This window comes from Pantherophis guttatus, chromosome 2, assembly GCF_059756535.1.
Source record: "Pantherophis guttatus breed Tessera chromosome 2, ASM5975653v1, whole genome shotgun sequence".
NCBI classification, from domain to species: domain Eukaryota; kingdom Metazoa; phylum Chordata; class Lepidosauria; order Squamata; family Colubridae; genus Pantherophis; species Pantherophis guttatus.
Genome location: NC_142064.1, coordinates 180,381,263 through 180,405,951, shown reverse-complemented (window position 1 = coordinate 180,405,951; position 24,689 = coordinate 180,381,263). Strand labels below are relative to the sequence as shown.

General features: G+C 36.0%; 1 protein-coding gene across 1 annotated transcript in view; it reads left to right on the top strand.

Annotated features, from left to right (window-relative positions):
- Positions 1–24,689, top strand: part of SLIT3 (slit guidance ligand 3) — a 490,388-nt gene that overhangs the window by 257,226 nt on the left and 208,473 nt on the right. The window lies entirely within an intron of this gene.

Below are 24,689 nucleotides of genomic sequence, written 5' to 3'. Positions count from 1 at the left end.
AAGGCACACCTGGCTGATTAACAGTTTTGCTCAGGAGATCTGCTTTCTCTTTCAGAACTAATATCTCCTTTTTGTTTTATTGAGAACCAGGTAACATCAAAATGACATTTGAAGTGCAAATGAGAAAAATGGAACAAAAACAGATCATGCATGAATTAAGGCTCATTGGGGCAGTGGAGCCAGTGATGGCAATGTAGCCAGTGATGAACAGCTTACTTCTTTGCCTCTATTTCATTTGCAATGAATGGACAAACTGCTATTGCATCTCCACTCTGCAACCATCACTAAAGTACTGGGAAGTGGATGGGAGATGAAATAATGGTGCTCATTCTAAGCAATTTACATAATATTTGTGGAAGGAACTTGTTTACCTTAAGCTCTTTCCTATTGCCCAGTTGCCTTAACATCAGAATGAATAACATCCATTTTGGAGAGCAGGAATGGATGATATAGTTGTACATTCACCCCCTTCCCCTGCAAATGAGATCTCCATGTGTGTTTTCCTGCTGGGATTTTTGAATGCTGCTGTCTATACTGGCTGTTGAAATTTCTTTTGTTACAAACTAATCTCAGCAGTTCATTGGCTATTTTGCAAGAACACTCCTTCAATTGATTCAATGATTACTGTGGTTTATGATGTCTTATACAGAGATGTTTACCAGCAGTACTAAAATAGCATAATGGTTACAACATTGGTTGGTAAAATTGAACTTGTTACTTCAAAACTCAGCGGAACAATGATTTCCTAAATTATTGTCATTGTGTTTCTTTCTTTGAGCTACCTATTTGTCCTATTTTTTAAATACTTCCAATGGTGCATTACTTCATCATTTGTCCAATAATTAGTCACCTGAGTAAAAAAGTTTTATCCAATCTGGATTCCACCCTGCTGAGCATGAAAACATTTTACTTCAATGGCTAGAAAAATAAGGAAATGGCACACTGCTGGATTTTTTAAAGCTGAGGCAAAATACAAATAGCAGTTAAAACACATGTAGAGAGAGAAATTGTTTTACCAGGTTTTAAACCAGCAACTGTCTGTTCACAGGGCAAATGTTATGGCACTTGAATCATATACGATTAGGAGCAAAAGTAACTCTAGAAGAGATTAGAATCCATCTGACCAGGAAGAAAGAATTTTTATTATTATTTTTATAGTTGGTCACATGCTCAGCCACATGTTTAAACTGGATTTGGCATTTTTGTCCACCAATTGAGTCCTTTCCAAGAACCTGGGATTGCCAGATATTGTTTTTGATGGCGTTAAATGTATTGTTGCGTGATGTAAATTGTTCCAAGTAAAGCTGTCAGTTGGAATTGACTGATGGTGATTTTGTCAATGCCAATAATGTTCAAATGGTGCTCCAGATGTTTTTGAGTTGCACTCAAGGCATCTATTGGCATTATGTTTGTTTTACTTTGCCACAATCATTCAACTTCTGTTTGAGGTTCTTTGTATTTGGTGACATCCCCCCCCCCCAGTTCTTTCTCTTCTATTCTGCTATCTCCAGGGCCTGCCATGTCCACCATTTAGACTTTTTTGTCTTTTTATCAACAATTGTTAAGTATGGGGTGTTATGTGGCCGATGCTTGTCCGTTTAAATTCTAAAGTCCCAGAGCACTTTAGCTTCTTCATTTTCTAACACTTTATCCACTTTGTGGTTGTTGTTTGCAGGCAAATGTATTTCTTGCAGATAGTCCAATAGACTAAGTTGCTACTTGGTCATGCCATTGTATGTAGTCAGTCTGTATGATCACCTTGCAGCAACTAACTAGGTAGTCCACTGTTTCTTCAGCTTCTTGACAGAGATGACATTTACTGTCCATTGCTGCCTTCTCAATTTTGGCCTTGTACCATTTGTTCTTAAGACTTGGTTTTATGCAGCCAAAATTATCCCCTCTGTCTCTTTTTTCAACTTTCCTGCTCTTAGTCACTGCCTGGTCTTGTTATTATCTGCTTTGTCTGCTAATTTTTTGGGGGGGACTGGTCATTTTTGTGTAATATTTTGCCTGGCCGTATCTCTTTTCTTTATTTGGTATTTCTGGTATTCAGTAATCTTTCATGATGTACTACTTACTTATTTAGGTAAGTAGCACCAATATAGCATAACAGAATTGGTATTCAAATATTTAAAACAATTGACAATGCCAGAATAATTAATAAAAGTACATATACAAACAATTTTGTCTAAGAGACCATATGCCAGAAGGCTTCCTCAGGCTACACAACAATAAGAAATTAAAATTAGTAATCTGGAAAATATAAACATAGAATAGCGGTATAAAATGCAAGCCTGGTGTACTTCCAATATTCCATGCCCACCTATTCTCCTTGGTAGGTAGTTTGTCAATGTCATTTTTTTGTCTTCCCATCCTGGCTTTTAGCTCTGCTTGAATCCAATCCACAGTTGCAGCTGTGAATCTAATGACTGGAGTTTCCCAGGTGTTAATTACCTTGATGATATTGTTTCCACTGAGTTTGGACTTTAAGATCTTCTTCACTCTCTTGATGTGTTCACTTTCAACTTTCTTCTTGACTTCAGTGTGCTTGATGTTGTCAACCCAAAGGATGCCCGGGTATGTGCAGTGATGTTCTTCATCCTGACTCTTGATGTTATTTCCATAGGGCATTTTGCTACCTTGATTCCTTCTGTTTTCACTAATTTTCCTCTCTTGATGATAAGGATGGCACATTCAACAGGTGAGAAATATTACTGTGAATCTGATTGTTATGTCTGTATGTGTGTACATTTTGATGATTTAATTTTAGATCTATATATTTAATTTAACTTCGTGAGCACGTGTCCACAAGAAGTAGCATGATTGATGGATGGAAAGATTGGATGGATGGAAAGATTAGAGGGCACAGCAGCTGGTATTATGTCCAATGTTAGATGTAGTAGCCTGCTGTATAGACTGAATACAGGTAGTTCTTAACCTATAAGACTTCATTTAGTGACTGTTCAAAGTTACAACAGCACTGAAAAAAGTGGCTCATGACTGCTTTTCACACTAACAACCATTCCAACATCTCCATGGTCACGTGATCAAAATTCAGATGCTTGGCAACTGACTCATATGGTTACAGTGTCCCAGGTGATCATCTTTGCCACTTTCAGACATGAAAAGTCAATGGGGAAGCCAGAGTCACTTCCCACCTTAACATAAATTACTAACTTAACTGCAGTGATTCACTTAACAACTGTGCCAGGAAAGGTCATAAAATGGGGGAAAATTCACTTTAAAATGTCTCCTTTAGCAACAGAAATTCTGGGCTCGGTTGTGGTTGTAAATTGAAGACTACCCATACCTTATAAGCTGCTGTCAATGAGTGATTTTTTCTTAAGCCATCTTAAAACCAAGCCATTATGAGTACAGGACAGAAATAGCTTGAGTTTGCAATGTGATTATTATTTAGACTCTATGGTTGGGGCAGGTAGAGTGAATCTTTGTTTGGCCTTGGGATTATTTTAGCATATAGATCTTAAAAGAGTGCAAATAAATGATAGCTATTATCTGCATCTAAAAAAAAAATCCCTTTTCAAGTTGATTTATAACTGGGATATTAAATGAAGACTACTTGGGTAACTTTGATTGCATGATCTTTGTTAGAAAATGACTGGGAAAGTGTGTCCTTCTAGTTATCCAGGAAAGTCCTGTAATTACTTTTAATAATACTTATTTATAACTATTTATTATTTTGACAGTGATATCGGACTATGTGGTAGGATTGGACCTTAGGGGCAATGTTTACCGAAATTCAGTTCCTTCTTGCCAAACCCTGTCCAGAAGGTGGTGCTGTGGTCCTACCATTCAACCCCCAGGACACTAATGTGCATCATCCTACATAGGATCTCTATCTCATACCTCTTGTTCTGAAATGCCTGCCTTCAACACATTATCTTAGTTCTAACCATTGGAAATTACTTTGCTCAGCAGAGTGCTGCAAGAGTGGCCACTATGTCTTAATTTCCACCTCTTGTCTCACACCAAGATGGTACCCAAACTTACGTGTGTATATTATTCATGTTTGATGCCCTTTTATTCTGCTTACATCTCTCTCCTTTTGCTTTATGGACTTTTTGATTATTACACTGAACATCCAGCAATGCCCTTCCCTATACTGCCAATACCTTTCCATTTGTTATTTATGTATTACTTTTCTGTGCATATCTAAAATTGAAGCAAGCATACTTCTGATCTTCTACCATGCTTTGAGTAGTTTGCCTGGTAATTAATGTATGTTTCCTCTTTCTCTGTTCCCCTCCCTTTTTTTTCTATATCCCTTTCCTCTCTATCTATTTCTCCCTCTCTTCTGCTCAGCCATAGTCCTTGCTGGCAAAGAAGCATGTTGGATTCTCTTCATTTCCTTATTTCCAAGCTGGGTGTATGAGTTGCCTTATTGTTTATTGGCTTGGTAAACGTGAGGGTCCTCCTTCGTATTTACATCCACATCCTTCTTAATCTATTTAGCAGTTGCTGTGATTTGGTGCCCAGCCTTCCTAGATAAGGAATTTGCTATCTGGACCAGGGATGCACATCCAAGACATCTTATTTCTCACACCTGTTTTGGGGGGACCAATCACACTGATTATTCTCACCCATATTATAAGTAAACAGTCAGAAGATAAAGTTTTAGTTCTGAAATTAATAGGAAATAATTTTGAATAGAAAGGTGATTTGAAAAAGGGTAATTTAAACATATTTCTCTTAGAATATTTTTATTAAGATAACTTGTAAGAATAGTGCTTCATCCTAAGAAGATCTATTGTAATGGATAGCTAAAAAATGTTAATATTCTTTTTTATCAGATGTATGTATACTGCAATGGTATGTGGGGAATGAGCTTGGAGACTGAGCAAGAAGACACAACTAAGGGATCAGTTAGATGAAATGCAATTTGACCAGCAGCAGGAATTTGGACAGGGCAAGAGTTTCAAAGAAGACTCTTCCTAGATTTGGGGCTATAAAGGTGAGGGGGGAAAAGAACTACTTTGAGATTGCAAGATTTTGTCAGTCTTATGAGATAGACCAGATAGAAAACACAACCAGATGAGCTAATTCTACTTTATTGTAAACTTACATTAACAGTATCTTGCAAGTTTGGCACCAAAACTAGTTAACAACAACAAAACGAAACGAAAAAAGCAGCAGCAGCAGAAAACACAGTCATAAATTCTGACATGGATAGGATATGCTGTAAAGTCTATTTCCATAAGGTCTAGGAGATCCTTTTCTTGCTGTTTTGTTTTAGTTGTCCCTAACTTTCCCACACTAATGAATCTTACCTCAGTACCTCCTAGTTTTGAAACATTTGAATAGCTAACAATTAATCATTAGCAGAATTGATTGCCACTGATATTAAGCAAAAGCTCCTTGATAGCAGTTGATTCAAATGAATGATGACATTAATTTGGGCTGGACCGGATGCTCAGTATCCTTTCCTGTGTGACATTGTTAATCTGAGGGCAGTATAATTCAAGAATCCAATGTAAAGTCAACATTTTCACTTTTAACTTCCTTTAAATAGAAAAGTGTACATGTAGAGGTTACCCTTGACTAATTTATGCTGACTTCATGCTAACTTTGAATATATTTGTTAAAGATTTCCTGTAGCATATATTTGGGGCTGTCAGAGAAGCTTTTATCCTGGAAAAAAATTGTGCTGGTTTTAATTACAATTTTAAATAGCTCTATAACCATTGTGAACTCTAGGTTTACATCATTTTTATGATAGCCCCATAGATCCTAGTTTATTGATTTTGTCATCTGTTTCATTACATTTAATGCAAACCTTTTGTACTGAGTTACTCTGTTCTCTGGGGACTGCAAAAGGAAGGATCAAGATGTAGTGTCTTGGCCAAAACAGCACAACACATATAATTTTATCAGAGACTGAACCAATCATGAAAGGCCATAAATATCATTTAGCAGGATGTTGCAGATATATGCCAGTTTGAACTGTTCAAATGGCAAAGGCAGACTTCTCAGCAATATTGGTCCGAGTTCAGAATCCCTTTTCTATAGACATTACTTATTTTAGCAATATTTTCATTTTGTGATATGTTTTTGATAAACGTATGGCAAGAATAATAATTTAACTATTGCTTTTTTCCATTCTAGCAAAATACACACACACACACACACACACACACACACACACACACACACACACACACACACATATATATATATATATATATATATATATATATATATATATGTAGGTCTTTGGTTATTCGGGTCTTCTCCCACGTAAAATTGGAAGTGTCTTGGCGACATTTCGACGAAGTCTCATTCGTCATCTTCAGGCTGGTGTTCTCGGCTTCGTGCTTCCAGGAGCACAAAGCTCCTGGAAGCACGAAGCCAAGAACACCAGCCTGAAGATGACGAATGAGACTTCGTCGAAACGTCACCAAGACACTTCCAATTTTACGTGGGAGAAGACCCGAATAACCAAAGACCTACATACAAACACCCGCGAAAACCTGAGAAAACATATATATATGTTTTATATATATATATATATAGTCCTTATCTATCAAAACTGACACAGGATAAGTGTAGGAACGCACCTCAGTATTCCTGTGCATATGTATTTGCACTATCTCAAAACCAACATGGTAAACAGGGATACAATAAGCACCCAGCAGATCTATGCTCCCCATTTCAACTTGGCAGAGTTATTTTGAACTGGGAAAGTACTACTTTCTAATTTACTAGCAAAGATTATGTGGTTTGATTTAGCAGACACAGATATTAAAAGTGGGGGATCAGTAAGTACACACTAGCACAAGAGACAGCAGTACCCACAGAAGCAAGGCCCTTCTAATTCCAAAAAATGTCCCCCCCTTCCCCTGGCCACATCCTATAAAATCTTAACATCTTATGAGTTATTGAGGTCCATTTGTAATATTTCATTGAAATCACACAAAATCATTTCTTAAAATATATAAATAGGGACAATGGTAGATGAAGATGCATAGAGTAAAAAATTGGTAAAAGGTTTCTCTTAATATCTTCATGCTTGAATCCCATTTATCCAATAAAATGTAATGATGGGGGCAAGTATACTGTAGTGTTAAAATGTTGAATTCAAACTGGGAGAACTCAGCTTCAACTTTGACTCAGTTTATAAAGTTCCCTGGATGTTTCTAGAATAATTACTATTGTTCAGCCTAGCCTACTTCACAAAGTGTTGTAAGGTGAAAATGGAGAGAATCATATATACCACCTTCAGTTGTTAGAGAAAAGTGAATATAATTGTAAAATATAAACAATTTGATATCAGTTGAAAAGGTATTTCTTCATCTAGCACACAGATAAAATATGAAATTAATTACTTTAATTGAACTGAAGAGAATTCCACCTTTCAAGGCTTTTGAACTGCAGTTGATAAAACTATTAAATTTCTGGATGGCAGGAATCATGTAACATTTCTACTAATCTCAGAGATAGAAAGAGATGGGGGGGATATTGAGATTAGATATGATATGTATGTGTGTTTGTGTGCATTCCTGTGGAATAGTTGTGGAAGGATTCATGGGTGCTCAGATCCTGCTAAAGGTCTTCTCATAGAGTTGTAGACATATGATTCTTCACTGAGATAATGAGTATTGCCTAAATCAGGGGTGTCAAACTCAAGGCCCAGGGCCCAGATCCGGCCCGTGGGGTACTTAGATCTGGCCCATTGGGCCACCCTGGAAACAGCAAAACACTGGCCTGTGGTGCCTCTGCCAGTGAAAACAGAACTCGTGAGAACTGCACAAGGCCCTCCCAAGCTCCGTTTTCACTGGCAAAGGGTTGCAGGAGGCTGTCCCAGCCAAAAACAGAGCTCACAAGAGCCATGCATGCCCCCCCAGCTCCGTTTTCACTGGCAGAGGGTTGCAGGAGGCCGTGGCAGCCGAAAATGGGAGCTTGGGAGCCTGTTTTCACTGGCAGAGCGCTCCACAGATGCCCCTGACAGGAGTGATGTCAAGCTGTCCACACCCAACCTGGCCCCTTCACCTCGGCTCCCTGAGATCAAACACAGCCTTGACGCGGCCCTCAATGAAATTGAGTTTGACACCCCTGGCCTAGATGATCTTTGATTCAATGCAGAAGAACACTTCCGTTGTCAAATTCCATAAGAAAATAAGTTAGCCTTGACATCCAACAGTCAAAAAAAAATAAACGTTATATATGATGGAATGTTATCCACCATAAAGTCTGCCAGGATACTTTTATATCTCAAAAATCAATGTTTTAAGAGAGGATTGCCTCATGAAAAAAATGCCTAAGCTGGTAGACTTTTGATACTTTTTCCTGCTGGTCCATTTTAATGAAACCAAGATGTTATCATCTTGGTAAAACAAAACTATCTTTAGACTTTTTCCTTTGCATCATTACCTATTGGGGAAGGACAATTTTCATCACTGAATAAGTGCAACCTAAAGCTAAAGACAGTTTAGGAAGCTGGGAAAAACTTTAGTAATATCAGGAGAGCCAATTACAGAACTTCCTTTCATTAGAAATTGGCCTTTATTTGATAAAAGCTAAAAATTGTAACTCATTAACCGTCCCCTTCCCGCACACAAATACACAGACACAATTATTTCCCTCTCTGTTTTTCTTATATTTTTAATGTAACATTCTCCAGATACATGTTTTTTTTTAAAAAAATAGGCTACTCAGTCATATAGGAATGCACTTGTGACTAAAGGCATCTACATGCATAAAGCATGTTTAGAAATGATGAATTGTAAGAGAAAAAAACAAAGTTGGATATGATCTGTTACATTTTTTAAAAAGAGTTTGAGTTGCATTTGTAGCCATAATTAAGTATTGGCTTCAGAAATAATGACTATATCTACTGGGTATGGATGTATTGCGAGGACAAGTATGGTTGCCATGCTTGAAGGTTAACTTCTGTAATGGGGAGTCATTTCAATCCATGCAGGTTCTTTCATTGAGTACTGCACAGTGGTATCTCAGTACTCATTGTTAATTGGTTCCAGGAAGCGCAATGAGTACCAAACAGATATTTCCCATAAGGAATAATGTACTGAGTCACAAGGCAGCTGACACTGACAAGTTCTAGCTTTTGCATTGAGTACCAAACAAATGATGAGTACCGGGATAAAATTTTCATATCACTCATTGCATTCAATGAGTTTCAAAGCAGTTGGTAAGTATCAGGGTACCGCTGTATTTGGAAAGTCAGCAAATAAAAAAAAACCCCACTTACAGAAGTTCACCTTTGTTGCTTTGAATTGGGGGAGGTGTAACTATCCGTCAGAGGTGAAATCTGCTCCCATATTTCTGGCCTTTCAGAAGAGCCTAAAAACTTGGCTCTGCTGCTTGGCCTGGAGCCTTGATAGGGATCCAGTACATTAAGGGTGATTGACAGGATAGAGAAGATTCTAACTCTCAGGCTGCCTATCATCCGTGTTTTTAATTTTAATTTTTAACTTTTTATTCTATTGTAATTGTTTTTATATTTTTAAACTTTTATTATATTGTAAGCTCTGCAGAGTTGCTGAATTAGTGACATGAGGGACATAGAAATCCAATAAACAAACAAACTGTTAATATTTTTATTACATATGGCTAAGGGTTTCCTCTTTCTTTGAATTAATAATGAAATGTACTGGTGTACTGAAAATTATGTAGAATTGTTAAGTTTTTCAGGTGGCTAATGCAAGTATTTACCAATAATAGCTTAATAATATTTGATTTATAGTAACTGAAAGTTCTTAACTAGTTGGCATATTGCCTTAGATTCATTTAAAAAGGAAGTACTTAGTAATGAAATATTTTGCTTACAGAAGCAAGATGACTTGTCATCAAGGGCATTAATTTTTAAATTTACAATTTTTCTTGTCATATGGATCACCTGAGCTGCTTTCTCAAATTTTATTGGTATGAAATCACTTCAGATTTAGAGTAAGTTAAATCTGCCTTATGGAGTCATACTTTGATAGCCCAGAGTTGCTTGATAGTGAGATGGATGGCATATACATTTAATTAATTAATTAATTAATTAATTAATTGTGAAAAAAATATATCGGAGACAGTGCAACTGAAAAACTACAAAAGAAAAAGAAAAAAAAACCAGCTTCATGTTAACAATGTTAACCCTGATATTGTGCCTGTTGTTTAAAGTGCTTACAGTTGTGAGACTCGATGATGGTATCATTTAGAGCAGGGGTCCCCAACCCCGGGACTGTGGACTGGCACCGGTCCATGGCACCGGTCTAAAAAGCCAAGCCCCATCTTCACAATGCGGGCAGCACATGAAATCATGCCCGCTCTGGTTCACGGAAACACCTCTCTCCACGGAATTTATCCCTGGTGCACAAAAGGTTGGGGACTGCTAATTTAGAGTCCCTTGGACTGCAAGGTGATCAAACCGGTCAGTCCTAAAGGAGATCAACCTTGACTGCTCTTTAGAAGGCCAGATCCTGAAGATGAAACTCAAATACTTTGGCCACCTAATGAGAAGGAAAGGTTCACTGGAGAAGAACCTAATGCTGGGAAAGATTGAGGGCAAAAGAAGAACGGGACCACAGAGAATGAGGTGGCTGGATGGAGTCACTGAAGTAGTTGGTGTGTGCTTAAATGGACTCCGGGGAATGGTAGAGGACAGGAAGGCCTGGAGGAAAGTTGTCCATAGGGTTGCAATCAGTGGTGGGATTCAAATAATTTAACAACCGGTTCTCTGCCCTAATGATTTCTTCCAAGAGCCAGTTCACCAAACTGCTCAGAAAGTTAACAACCGGTTCTCCTGAAGTGGTGCAAACTGGCTGAATCCCACCACTGGTCGCAATGGGTCGGACATGACTTCGCGACTAACTAATCCTCTAACTAATTTAGAGGATTCAGTAGACTCTATATACCTATTAAGGCAAAAATTTGTGCACAATGGATGGAGGATTGTGGCATGAAGATTGTTGGCTTCACCCTGCATGACTTTGTATGGCAGCCCACATCTTGTCCCTTGGGCTAATCCTATTGATTGACTAACCTCTACTGTGGAGCTTTCAAGTATCTTAGGGAGAGGAAATTTTCCTTCTGATCTGTACCAAGGTTAGATGTTTTATTGCCTTGACTTAACCCAGATTTCTGTTCTGTCATCTAAAGTTTTAATGTGCTCTATCTGTGTGTGTGCCAATGCACTTGCTTTGAAGTCTATCTTGCTGTTTTCTTGGAAATATTTTTGGCTTGCCATTGCCTTCTTCCTGCAACTGAGGCTAACAGGCTCAAGGTCATCCAGATGGCTTTGTGCCTAAGGTAGGAGTGCAACTCCTTCTAGACTGATACCTTCATCTATTACTCTAAATTGGCTACCTACTCTCTAGCCACCCCCAAAATCTATCAAAATTGTCAAAGTTGTATAGTTAGTTGGACACCTATTTTCTCTTTATTTCTTTTATCAGCACTCATTTCTGGGAGAAAGCTCAGTGTTTTCAATATACTCATGCGGATATTTAATTCTCAATTTAGGATTTGCACAGATAAACAAGCCATTATTTGGGGATTGTTGTTATTCACAGGCTGTTCCATTCCAACCCACAACCTGGGATAATTAGTCCAATGGAACTGAGAGTTTATGTTCCAAGAAATTGATAAAAAGGATGCTGCAAAGCTTGGTAGCTGTGTAGCAAGAAAATTATGACTGGATAGACTGACAGAAATGAGGGAAGAAGCACTGAGGTTGGTTAGTATATTATGTAGAGGGCAAGCTACTGTATATAAACAGGGAGCAAAGTAAACCCCAAACTCACTAGCATGGAAGATCTTATCTAGTCAGGTAATGAAAACTTTGCAAGCAAACAACCAAACTCAGAGACCACCAAAGAACTCACAATTCAACCCCGGGAGGCATATATTCTCCTCTACTGGAAATACTTTTTTTAAAACTTACCTCATGTAATAATATACATTTTGGAGCAGCACATCCAATTTAAAAATATATTTCAAAGTGTTAGTGGATATTATTACAGTATAAGCAATGACTGCATACCAAAATGTTCTCAGAGCTTGATTTCTTAAAACACTCTTGTTATTGTGAGTATCTTTGTGTGAGTTTGTGATAGAGAGAGCTGTGCAAAAGGCCATTTTGTACGTAAGGATTGTGTTCTTAATCCCAATGGTCAGAGGATCTAAATATTTATAGACAGGGAGAACAGGAGAAGGGAGGAGATTGACAGCAATGAATTTATAACTTTTTGGATTGTCTCCCAAAGGTGAAAATGTGGGCAAACTTTCATGCTACTTTCAGAAAAGCCCTGCTGAATATTCCTCAAATAAATTCTCTTGTCCTTTTTTTCCCCTCCCCTCTCTAGAAGTGAAAAACAACAAATAAATTAGGGAAATATTCATTTTTCACCAATTGATATGTGCTATGATAGCCATTTATGTCATTTGTTATGCAATGTTCATTACGTTAGATATTAAACACAATAAAATGAGAACAGTGTAAAAATCCAGAAATTGAAAGTTTGTGGGATGAGAGAGGAAAGAAGAAGGAAAGAAGGCTTTAAATATGAGATTACTATAACATTTAAATTCATTTTCTTAATACTAATATGAAACTATTTTTCCAAAGAAGCCTTTTTCACATTCAAAATCACTGTTGCACTAAAGAGATATATGTATGTACCAATAAAGGGAAATAGTGTAGCTCAGGGTTGAAATGAGGGGTCCTTAATGCTGTCAGATCTTGGTTGTTTCCTGCAGACGTTTCATTACTCAAAACTGGGTGTAACCAGCACTGATGTTGTCTAGTTTGGGTAATGAAATGTCTGCAAGAAAACAACCAAGCTCAGAGAGCACCAAGGACTCCTCATATATGCATGTGTTAGGATCCTCACATTTAAATATACACACATCTTACTATTCTTGCAAATATTTCATCACATAACTGCTGAGCTTGCAATCTGGGGCAGAGTTCCATGAAAACAATATGCCTGTGTTTCCATTTTTGCATAGTCCTGTAGGTCACATAGAAAGTAACCAGCTATACTTGATGTAATCCCTTCTTCCCCATAGATTTTAAAGTTGAAAGAGCCAGTCCTTCTATGCATCTAGCAGTTTAATGCAGGTATTTTATTTCTCTGAAGGTCTGCTATGGAAAACTATAGTTTTGATTGGGGGTGAAATGTGCAGCACAACAATGCAATTAAAAACAACTTGTTCTTACTTTAATTAACAGGAAACTATTTAGGATGTTGGATTTAAAGCAGCAATTTTAGCAGGGAAAGCCAATACCTATTCCTTCTGCTGCTGATGTGGGGATACAAACCAGAATTTAGAAGACAGAAATTGAAAGAACAAGTTACCAGGGTATCTTGGCTAACGTGGAAGATATGAAGATTCATTGGCTCTATTAATCTTAATTCTCTGAAGGTTTTTTTTAATGAATTCTTTTTCAATAAGAGTATAGTAATATATCATTCATATTTCTGCTATAATTTAGCTATTTATCTCTTTGTCATTCAGTTTAGTTTCTCTTCTTAGTTCTTATTCAAGTTGAGTCATAATATAATTAGTTGAATGGAGTTAGTATACCTATATTCCTGAAGGGAGAAGAAATAAAATTAGCACGAGTTCTGAAAAAATGCAGCAATCCATAGATATAGTTTTTTCTTCCATGCTGAGAAAACAGTGGTTACTTCTTTCTTTTATGTTTGCTTTCACAAGGGAGCACAACTAGTATAGATTCTACATCTTACCTACTGTTTTTTCTCAATGAGGGGGGAAAGAGATACCTGTGCAATTTCTGTGTGTCACAATGTTTTTAAATATATGGAACAAGAAGCAGCAAAGACATATCAACTGAATATGGAAGCCTTGTTTTAAAATATTGCATTTGAATCCTAGTATGATTTTATAGAGATTTACCATAAAGCTTCATAGAGCCTTACTCCACAGCTTTGTGGAAAATATCTCTTATTGGTAAAAAGATCTAGCAATATGTCTTTATTTAATTTCTTAGAAGTATTTAATCTCTCATAAATGAAAATAAAACTATTAGTTTATACATCAAAGTGCAAGAAATTAGCATGGTATTATCCCATGTTAAAATTCTGAAGTTAGTGGAGATAAGGGGTAATGTTGCTAAGGCAAGAATTAGCAGTCCTTAAACTAGAGTGAATTGTTATTAACCCAAATAAATTGCCTTACAAAGCTACCAAGAAAATGGCCTATGAGGCAGGAGGAAAAAGACTAGCCTTGCTCTCTGAAAGTGAGTTAATAAATAAAGTATCAGTGCTAGAAAGCCTAAATTTCAACTGTATGAATACTTACTGGTATAAAAATATATAAATATATATATTAAAAATTATTTGTTCAGTTTCAAATAGCTTTAAACATTGTACTGGATAAATAATTGCATTTGTCTGCAATTTCCTTTGATTTGCTGAGAGTTGCTTATAAATAGACAATCCTCAATATTTGAAATTCTATTATAGTGTACACCACTGTTATTTAAATAGTTAGCATTTGGGAATCAAAATGTGACATTAATCAAAAATTAATATACACTTTAAACAATTAATCAAACATCTAATCCATTGATTATTTTCTCCCTAAAATATATTTATTAGGCCTGGAAAATTATTTGTTCTTTGAAACCAGTGATGCTAATGCTGCAATCCCTACTTTTACTGTATTTATATATTTCTTAACAACTCAATTTTTACCTTCCATTCTGACAAGAAATAACTCTTGAAATAAGAGCCACTGGTTTTTAACAAACAGGAATGGCAATGGGTATAGGTCAAATGGTTTTATCTATAGAATAGTACCACATAATATTTATTAATAAAGTACTTTAAATCCAAAATAATAACTGAAATTAAACAGTGCATTTAAAATCTACAAAGACTGTAGGAAAAAGAAAAAGACTCTGAGGAATTTTTGTGGTAAACTAATTATGAACCCCTCTGCTTAATAAAATTAACATTTAAGGTTTATATTGCATTTTAGAATGTTTAAGTATTTCTGATATATTATGTTGTGCACACAAAAATCCCATAGGGAACATTACCATACTGCAGATGAGAGAAGGTGCCTGACAGGGAATGATTTTATTAAATCTATCTCGTGAATACTTTATAGAGGCAAAATTCAAACCAAGGAATGTGTTAATTTATAGCAACCTCTCTTTGGTGATAATACCACAATATACTTTTTCTCCCTACCCTTATTTTAAGAGGAAATACAATTGCCGAGGTATAGAACATTCACTATTGGATTCTCCAGCTTCTGTTTCTTTCAATATTCAGTCCCAAACATCCTGAAAGATTTGGGAAATCTTTGGAAGAAATGATAGAATGAAAAAGAAGAGAAAATGGGATTTTTTTTTAATACGAGTATATGCTGGTTATAGTTCTATATGTAGCCTTTTTATTTAGCAGTAAGCTCCACATGCTTAGTGGAATTTGGATTCGAAGCTCATCTAGGATATTGTCCTTTGTCATTATTGTTTTTCTGTAATGTTTTTATCTAAGAAATTCTGATTTGAGCATCCGAGGATTTTCCTGCCTCTCCATACTCATGCACAAACATCCTACTCTTCATTTTTGAACTTGATAGTTTTATTTAACAACTACCTAATTTGCTGACATAGAAAACTTTGTTCTGTGGGGAAGTATGACATATGCAGAGATAATTTAACTATTTCATTAAAATCTGCCTCATTTGTAAGTCTAACCTTGATGACAAGAAGGGGAAAAAAGTGGTTCAGCCAGAACTAGGCAACATGTTGGAATTCTATATACTGTTGAAATATAACGCTTTGTGAAAATCTAACTAACTTCAATTTTAAAATTAGGTAGAACCTAGTTTGTTCAGTTGTTAATATGTAAGAAGTGAGATTTAAATTTTATTCACTTTCATTAGACTTGAAATAGATAAATGCTTGAAGGAAAAAAAATCCACAAATAGGAATTTGAAGTACTTGAAGCATTCAAGTGCCTTCTCAGAAGCATGTCTTCTCAATAGTATCCCATCCAACTTTGGAATAAAAATGCCACTATGGAAAATACTTTGTTATTTTTTGGGCACCAAACAAATACTCTTTTTCTCTCTCAGGACTTCAGTTTTAAATTTTAATTCTTTGTATGGATTCTGCAAGATAGTACTCTAATTATTTTTACTGCTTTTAATTCATGCCTTTTTTAATGGGACATATTGTTAGAAAGGCAAACTTTTTTTAAAAAGTTCATTGTTAGTTTGATGGATGAATGGGTAAATAGCACATTTGGAATACTGGGGCAACTAGTAACTAATATTTGTGCAAATTAGAAAAAGGTGTCTCTGGAATGGTGGAGATAGGATCTGTGTGTGGGCCACACTGTGTCTGCTATTCTGCTCACTGAGTAAGAAATGTCCTCACAGAAATGTCATCACAGGAGGAGGCAATGTTTACTTATTGAACCACCCAAACATCCATTGTTGCTTTTTGTTGTTGTTGTTTTTATTTTTCCCAGAAATGAAGGCATCAATGATTCCCTAAGCTTTGTTGGTGCGCCAGTCAGACATGAAACTCTTTTTTTTTTTGAATTTTTTTTTTATTTTATGATCAAACAAATATACAATATAGGCAATCATTCAATATATTATCAATATAAACCCAGCCTTCAACCCCCCCTTCCCACCCCCCACCCCGACTTCCCAGAACAAAAACAGGGTATAAATTTTACCAAATACACGCTAAAATATGCTAACTTATTGCAAGATTTAAAACTCCCTAGACCCCTTAACTCCCCTTCTACAGATTATTCATCAGCCTCCCTTTTTTATAAACTCAAAATAACATATCTTAGTTCATTTACTTAATCATTTTAGTCTTCCTACTTTTATTCTCAAAATTCAAATATTTTAAAAATCTTAATACAACAATAAGTAAACCTTAATTAATCATTAATTGAATTTCTATATTTTCTTAATTCATTTACTTAATCATTGTAATTAATCATTAATACATCAATAGTTAGACCAGAAAAAGTTAATCTTCCATTTTTCCTTTCTTTCTGTATTTTTTCCAGTCTTTCTTCCTCCCTCCTACTTTTATTTTGAGGAGGTTTTGAATTTTAACTTGAGGTTGATGTATCTTTAAAATTTGTCCCTTTCTTGGAACCATTTCCTCTGATTTAGAACCCCCATATAGACTCTTCTTGCTTATATAATCAGCCAGTTCATAGAACGAAGAATTGATTCGATAAGATTTATCAGTTTGCAAAGAAAAGTCCAGTTGTTGGTTTTCAATTAATTGTGTGAAAGCCTCTGCCAAATCTTCTTTGTCGTCCAAAATCTCAGAAGGCTGGTCAGTTTCTACTTCTTTCTGCTTCAAATTATATTTTTGAAAAGTTCTGTCAGTTAATTCCAAAAGAGCAGGAAGAAAGTTTGAAGATTCTTGAAAACCAGCCAGTTCCAGCTTCTCTGTTTTGGTCAAAATGTCTCCTGCATTGTCATTGTGCTTTCCTTCAAGAACATCCTCAATTGCTTTTATATCCCCCACCCGTTCTGTAAGTTTTTGTTCCATGATTGCTGTTTGGTTATTAATAATTGCAATTTGGTTATTCATGGCTTCCTTTATAAATTCTGTAAGTTCTCTAAAAAAATCCTCCTGGCTCTGTGAATCAATTCTCTGTGTCATTTTGACGCCATTAGAGAGCCTCCAGCACTTTCAAGAACTCCTTGCTTGGAAGCCATATTATTTTAAAAGAATTTTTCTTTTCATAGCCATAAAGTCTCTTGAACAGCTTTCTCAAATTTATTTATGATTTATCAAGCAAGATAGTCTTTTCTACACCCAGCTCTCAAATCCCAGCAATTTAAATCCAGTCTCTGAGCACAAATCTGTTAACAAGCACTTTCATTTCTAACTTTCACTTTTACACCCACAGCGAGGACGCCATTTCCACCTCCAGCTCAGAAAAATCAAGTAGAAACAATGTATCCCAGGAGTTAAGCATAATACTTGCTAAAGCTTGTTCTCCTGCTTCCGTTCTGTCTGCTTTTGAATTCAATTAATCTCCTTTTTGAAAGCAGAGTTGGTCGCGACGTCTGGCTCCGTTTAAAACGGAGTCACCTCGGATCTCTTGTGCATAATCTGTGAACAATCTGAGCAAATATACCCAATATTACTTAGGATTACTATCAGTGGTAGGATTTACCAGTTGTAACAACCGGTTTGCTGTGTGCGCGCTTCACACAAGCCCACGCTTCTGTGCATGCTCATTATGATCGAAAGTTACCTTCTACTGAATCCAGAATAAGTAAAACAGCTGAGGCATGGCAATCCGCTCTGCCGCACCTATCAGCTGGGCTTAAAACAAAATATATATAGGTAGGTTATAGCGCAGGGGCCGGCGGGTGGACCCATCTGATTGATACCAGAGCTACCGGGACCTGCGAACCAGTCAGAACCAGCTGAATCCCACCCCAATTACAAAAATGTGGATAAGAGCAAAGGGATAACAGCAAATTTTCCCCACATTGTTGTCTAATGGTTATCCAGATTTCAGCAGTAAAATTTGGTAGTGTCAGACTTCTTGCCATTGAACAAAGACCAATAATTCACTCATTATTATTAATATTATTTATGAGAACCAAGGTAAAAGTGTTAGATGAATATTCTTTTTCAAAGGACAGACCAATATTTGTGTCCTTTGTGACTGGATCAGTTTACTTTCATTCAGTTCTACTAGATCTTTCCTCTTAGTTTCACAGACTATGTTTTCCTTTCCTTAATTAATTAATTTAATGCTCTTAAGTATTAAATACATGCATTGCTAAAGTTGGGAACATTGTTTGGCACATTTTGACCAGTCTGGCAAATGTATCCAAAATTCAGTTCATGCTTATGCAAAATTCACTTTATTCCAAACATAAACATGCTATTCTGTACAAATAGGATGTCTAATTTAGTCATTATCTTGCAATCCCACATCCCACCAATTGGCAAGCACATGCAGTGTATTGACATATATTCAGGGTACATTAGCTTCCCATAAAATAATTTTCATATTTTGCAAGAAAATGTTTTTGTTTTTCTTCTATATATTTATCAGAACCAGAATGATTTAACCCTGTTTAGCTGTTTTACTTAGAGATTAGCTGGTGGCATATCAATATTATCATTAGTGGTAACTCACTACTTCACACCTTCAATTATGGCTATTTATGCCAACTATTGATGCAATGCTTGGCATTAGTAATATCAATATTTTAAGTCTTTTTTCCTATTTTATTATTATTTATTATCCGAGCACTGAAAAGCCTTCTCAGTGTACTACACACACACACACACACACACACACACACACACACACGAAAATAATAAAAATAATAAATAAATACTAAGACATACAGGTTAATGTTTTTTTTTTTAAAAAATGATAGTATTAATAATACTGAGAGAATATTGGATGTGTTATTTGTTTTGGCTTCTTTTTAAAGTTTATATTTCCAAACATAAGGGATTTTACCCCTCAATTTTGTTGTATACTTCCTGGCAGATTTTCTTTCTTCAAAGTTTTAATGACCTAAGATATATCATCTGTAATGTTTTTTAACAAGAGTAGCTGGATTTAGTCTGTTGTAACGATAGTTTAAATTCTTACAGTTTAAATACGTATAAAATTTATTATTGTGAAGGCATCAGATACACTGTTTAAAGTGCTGAGAAAATAATATATGCATACATACATATTTGTGGTTGGGGGGAGAGAAAAGAAGGGAGAATGTGTATGAAAAAGTGAGAGTATGAATAACTACAAAGAAAAACTATAGTTGCATGTGATCTAAAGATTCTTGCATTGATAATTTTTTTAATAATATGATAAGCTTTAGTCTTTGATTAATTTCTGATAAATGTTGTTAAATGTTTTAGTGAATTTTAACTCAAAAAGTCAACCACTTTTTTTTTTCAGCAATGACCTCCTTGAGATCAGTGACAGATAATATGGAGGAATTAAAATGCCCCCACCCACTCTTTATTGGAAATTACTATTTGAAGTGTCAGATTTATAGCTATGAATTCTTTTGCATATAGTCTGATGACCATAGTGGATCATTGCTGACAGGTTATGACATGCCACATTGGAAAATGAGGTAATACAGGTAGTCTTGATTTACCACCCACAATTGGACTAGTGATTCCATTGCTAAGCGACATAGTTGCAAAAGGAGGAGGAATCATGTGACTACATCTTACTTACAACAGCAATTTATCGGTTCCAGCTGCAATCAGTAAATGAACCATTGCAGGTTAAGGGCGACATCACGTGACCACAACTTGTAACTTCTGCTGGTTTTCCCATTGATTTTGCTTGTTGGCTGAGAAGATCAGAAATGATGATCCCATCACTGTGGGTTGCTGCAGTTGTAAATCAATGCTGATTGCCAAGCACCTGATTTGCAATAATGTGATCATAAAGATAGTAATTTCAAGCAGTTGTTGAACTAATGGATCGATGGTAATGGAAGATTACCTTTTTCCCTCAAGTCATGGAAACATGGCTATTTTTCTTTCCAATTTCAAAGATTAAAAAGGGATGCCATGGTTACCCTGCTAAAGCATGGGGCTCATAGGACATGAGTCCATCCATTGACTGGTGTAAGCTCTCTAATTTCTCATCTTTATCTCAAGAGACTAGGGAATCTGACATCATCTTCCTAGAAAGCAGATTTTTTTAATCATTAAAACGTTCTTCCTCTTTCTATCCAATTCTAATTGTCTCTGTCATTCTATCTGTTTCCTCTGCACTAGGAAACCTGGAAAAGAAAATAAGGAACAGAATGAAATAGATTTGAAAGAATTTCCCTCTCCCCTCTTCTATCCCAATCTTGTGCCCATTATCTTGACCTTCTATTACTCCATTTTGGAACCTATTCTTTGGTTACATCACTATTTAACTACTCCAGGATGATGAATCCTGGATGAGTCAATGAGAACAGAATAAACTGCAGGAGTGTCAAACTGGCGGCCCAAGGGCTGGATGTGTTACATGCAGGCCACACCCACCCAGCTTTACAAAGGGGAAAAACGTTGTGATACGTCATGTGATGGCAATGTGATGCGCAAGTTTGACACCCGTGGAATAAAGCAAAGCAAGGAGAAAACACTCAGAGCATCTCCAGCTGTTTGTGATTCAGTTTCAAGCTAGCTATCATTAAAGAATGTTGAAATATATCTGCTGTATCAGAGCAAGGGTCCACTTAGTCCAGCGTTTTCTTTTTCATAGTATGAAGCTGCTCTTATGAAGAACTGGATGAAAAATGTAATCAGCCTAGATGATCTGTTTAGAAGCAGGGCATACAGAAAATGCTTTCTCTCTGTTGTTCGTGCCCTTTGTGTTGAAAAAGCTGAACACAGAGTTTCCTGTCCTTGAGCAAACTGCCCTTTCACATTTTCCTTGCGTGGCAAGGATTTCAATTTCCACTCCCTAGTCTTTTAGAAAGAGTATTGTTTTTATGGCTACTAATCTCAATATCTAGAGAGCAAAGCAGATGTATTAGGATGTTGGGTGGAGCAAGCAATGGGTTATTATAGGAAGTTGAGGCAAGTCTTCTACCAGTAGGGAAACAAAGTGCCAAAAACTACTGTGCTACCCCCCCCAAAAAAGATAAAATTTTCTGGTCTCTCATAGACACACTAAAAAGAAAATGATGCAATTTGTTTCTCTTCTGTCATTTTCAACAAAGGATAGCCAGAACTGATTCCAAAGTGACACAAAGATCCTTAAAGAACTGTGCTTAATTCAAAAGTAAAAACTTAACTGTATGGCATCATACATGTATTTTTAAAAATAATCTTAGAGCAGCTGGTGTATGGGTAGGTTTTTGCTTCAAATACAGTTTCTAAACTTGCATGCCTTAAATTTCATTAAGCATTCTCCTGGGAGAATACTGTGTATTGATCCTTCAACACAAGCTGCATCTATACATTCAGCTGGGTGGGTTGAACATTGATTTTCATACGTTCATATTTAGGTTCAACTAAATATTCTTATATACGTTAAGTCAAAAGTCAAGATAATATTGTAGCCTCTTAGTCTTCAGCCTTTAAAAATAAACTGAGAAAAAAAAAATTGAGGCCTATTGCTTGCCATTGCTTTATTTCCTCTAATGAAGAATATTGTTGTCAGTTACATATTCTCCAATATTATAAAATCATGCTTCCTATAAATATTTTTTCCTCTGATGTACCTTGTTGAAAGAATATATTATTTTGAGCATTTTGTCTATCTTCAGAAATAATTACCGTATCAGGATGTAGTTGTTGTGGAAGGGTACATGGCAGATGCAATATCTGTATAGATCTGGGTATATTTCTGTACATTAATATTTTCTTGTGTAACTGTATTATGTATATTTCAGTCTAGTGATGTTATTGTTAATTTTCAATGGAGGGAAAGTAATGCCATGGAACTAGTTCTGCAATATCTGTCTTCATAGATTCAGGGAGGGGGAGTGACCCAAAGATCCTTATGATATTTTAGGGTCATAAATCCATTTCTTTTTATTTGATGATAGGCACAGAAGAACGATTTGTCTGTTTACACTTGGCACCTTGTTTTCTTTCTATGACTGTTAAACTATGAAAGTGTGAATAATCTGGTTATTTTAAAAATGATACTCCCACAATACAGTGGGATCACAGTGCCATCACATAAAGTAGCAAAATGGCGTGTGTAAATTCCTGCTTTACCCAGTCGAATCACTATGCTTGTAACTTATGGCATTCCCTCATGCTAAAATATACATTCTACCCCTGCTGCATTACATACTGATATAATCTTGTAAGTATAAAGAGTGCCTGTGTTATTAAACATAGGAGCATTGAGCATCAATTGCTTATCAAGAAAACAGCAAAAACAGCCTGGAAAAACAAAAGCAGCTCACGTGCAAGCAGCACTAAAGTCCAAGGTTTTGCTTTTGTATTTCAGGAGCTCTTGCACACTCCCAGGTATATTGCTAAATTGCCTTTATTGTATAAGGAGGATTGTGAAATCAGTCATGAGTTATTAAGTGTTTAGCTTCACAAGGCTGAGAAGAGCTATCAGCAAACTTCAATACATGGTGAAGAGTGGGCTCCAAGCAATGGCAAGATTAAAACTGCATTACAAATATAAGTTTAAAAAAATCAAGATTTCTGGCTACAGAAGGTTATTTAATTAACAGACATCACTGAGCCATATTATTCTCATTTAATTCACAATAGTATATTCCAAAAACTTTACCACTAAAGGTGGAAAAATGGAAATAATGATTTGACCAGGATTTGTAATATGTGTTAGCAATTCCATTGCCAGCAGTGAAGTTTGGGCATTTTAAAAGTTGTCTAAATTTATCTCTGTAACCACCTGATCCCCCAATATTGTCCCTTCAACAGTGGTTTGATTTTGTTAGAATTCCTAAGGATGTATAAAAGATCACTTTTGGGTGTTCTTAGGTATTTTTACCTGTCTTTAACTCACAACCAATTAAGAGCCCTCAGTTGCACCTGTGCGTTCCAAAAATGGTATGATCTGATTTGAATGAACTTTAAGCATATTCTATTATTTTGAAAACTCGGTGTATTCTGATATAAAGCTTACAACTGTTTAAACATTAACTCTAGGTTTTTCAGCCTGCATCATCTATGATCTGGTTTACATTATTAGAACCTTATTTTATACAAAATAGTTAATTTGGGTAATAAGATCTAATTATGTTTATTTCATACACATATTCAAGCTTTTTGACTCCAATGAGTTCAAAGTATTCCAGCGGCACTGTAGTCATATACAGTATACTAAGGATGGAAGTCATTCTCCATGCATCAATTCTTATATAGCCAAAATGACAGCATCCATGAAGAAACAGTCAAAAGTGTGCGCAGAGAAATTGCATCATTGGCACAATCTTGAGCAACCATGCTCCATACTGCAACATTTTATTGCGTGTCTGATTATAAAAACAGCATATTTAGCACTTTTAACTTCAGCAGTACCTGAAGTGTGTAACTGGGAATACATTTATGCATTTATTTCCCAAGGGAGGGGTGGGTATTGGGTTTTGACGCCACAAATCATACAAGAAAATAGGCCTAAGCAAATTAAAGCAATAAAAATGGCTATAGGAATAAAATGCAGTGTTTTAAAAATATACTGTTTCTCAATAAGATTATTTTTTCAGTCAAATATGCCCCAAAGCAATTCATGAAAAGTCAGTATAATAAATGAATTATTATGAATGGGCAATGCACATCTGTAATCAGAAATGGCTGGGCTTGGTGTAAATCTAGGGCCAATTGCTGCGTTCTTTTGTGTACCAAAAAAAAAAAAAATACCTGGTCTGATTCTGAAAGGAGTGATTTGAGTGCTCCCCTTTTCTTCCCTTATTTGGTCTTGCTTATATTTGAACAGGTCTACTCCGTTATGCCCAAGGTAACTGATTAGCTCCGAGTGTGTCTATCCTGACATTTGATTTGATGATTAGATCTCTCCTGCTCATGCTGGTTAGAAATGTGTCAATAGTGAGGCCTTCCAGATGGGGCCAGCAACAATGCAAGTGAGCATCGAACCACCACAGACATTTGATGCTTGTAATAATAAAAAGACTATACAATTAGATTAGCCGAGGCTAATTTGGAATGGGTATATTCCCTGTGCACCCTGGGACCTCCTGGGCAGATAAAGGCTTGAGATTTAGTA